Source organism: Enhydra lutris, unplaced genomic scaffold (genome assembly GCF_002288905.1).
Source record: "Enhydra lutris kenyoni isolate GAN:26980312 unplaced genomic scaffold, ASM228890v2 scaffoldscaffold164, whole genome shotgun sequence".
In the NCBI taxonomy this organism is placed as follows: Eukaryota; Metazoa; Chordata; class Mammalia; order Carnivora; family Mustelidae; genus Enhydra; species Enhydra lutris.
This window is the reverse complement of record NW_019154248.1, coordinates 90,142-91,495: the sequence shown is the minus strand read 5'-3', so window position 1 is coordinate 91,495 and position 1,354 is coordinate 90,142. Positions and strand designations below refer to the sequence as shown.

At 43.4% G+C, this 1,354-nt stretch overlaps 1 pseudogene; it reads left to right on the top strand.

The window, feature by feature from the left end:
- The window catches only part of LOC111140100, a 69,822-nt pseudogene that overhangs the window by 2,679 nt on the left and 65,789 nt on the right, over positions 1–1,354 (top strand).

Here is a 1,354-nt window from a genome sequence, read left to right as displayed (position 1 = left end):
GTGTGTGTGTGTGTGTGTGTGTGTGTGTGTGTGTGTGTGTGTGTGTGTGTAGGGGGAATGGCCTTTGTTTTGGGTGGGTTGTGGGTATCAGTGATTGGAACACATGATAAATAGGACTGACAGGATGTGTGAGGGACTCACCACCTGGCTGGAAAAGACAGGAAGAAAATAATGACCCGTGATATTCGTCATTGCTGTTTTGCATTGAGTGCTGAGAAATACAGGGTGCATTAGAGTTTGTAATTTCCTGAGTAATGTTTAAGCTGAGACCAGGAGGCTAAGAAATTAAGGCAGATGTGGGAAGGTGTTCAGTTAGAGCCGGGAAGGATGTGTACTGTTCAAGGAATTGAGAGAATGTCCTTGAAGCTGGGGCCACGTGGGGACTGTAGGGTGGGGAAAACCAAGGTCTGGGGTGAAGACTTGGACTTTTTTTAGGGTCTTGGAAACTAATCATAGTGATTGAAAACATGGGGTCCAGACCCAAACAGATCCTAGCTCTGCCTCTTATGAGCCGTGTTGCTAAAGCATTGTACGTCTCAGGTTCCTGATGGGAGAAATGGGGGTGATAATAATCCCACTTCATAGATGATTGTAAAGATGAAATGATATTTAACATTAATAAAACACTTATGCCATGTCTGACATGTAGTAGATGTCAGTGGTGGTTGGTTTAAGAAATAAATAAATACATAGATAAGTTTTGAAGACTTGGAGGCAGTCTGTAGTGACATTTGTGAACAGCTTTCAGGTGCTGTTGACCACATGGGTCACACTATTGAATTAGAAATAATTTTTCTCAAATGGAGAGTTATTTGCCCAGAGAATCTGAAGTGCCATTGAAATGATGAGAGGGAAATAAAATGCTTTTCAGTACCATGTCCCAGTTAGGTGTATTTAAAATTTCCTGATAAATTGATCTCTTTAGTATTTCTTGGTAACCGTTTGTGCAAACTTGCTTAAAGTAAATTGACTGTAGAATAACTGAGACACAGAATAAGGACAGAGAAGTAGTATAACTAGAGCTTGGCTTTTCTTGACTCTCTATGGGATAGGTGTTTTGTTCTGTTTTGTTTTTGTTTTCAGGTAGTTAACATCTTTATTATAGGCCTTGATTCATTCATCATATAGTGTCTAACGTGGATTCCGTATCCAGACAATCTGCCTGGCGCATTACTCTGCTGGCCCCTCTAGGCCAGACACCAGGCCATCCGGAGGGAAGCCAACCCCACATTCCCCAAAAGTTCATGCTTAGGGTGCTGAGTGCCAGGATGTCCCAGGAATGGGTCCCTTGGTCCCTGGCCCTCTATTCTGGCCAGGAGTTCTGGGGAGGCCGAGGCTGGAGCCTGACACTCTC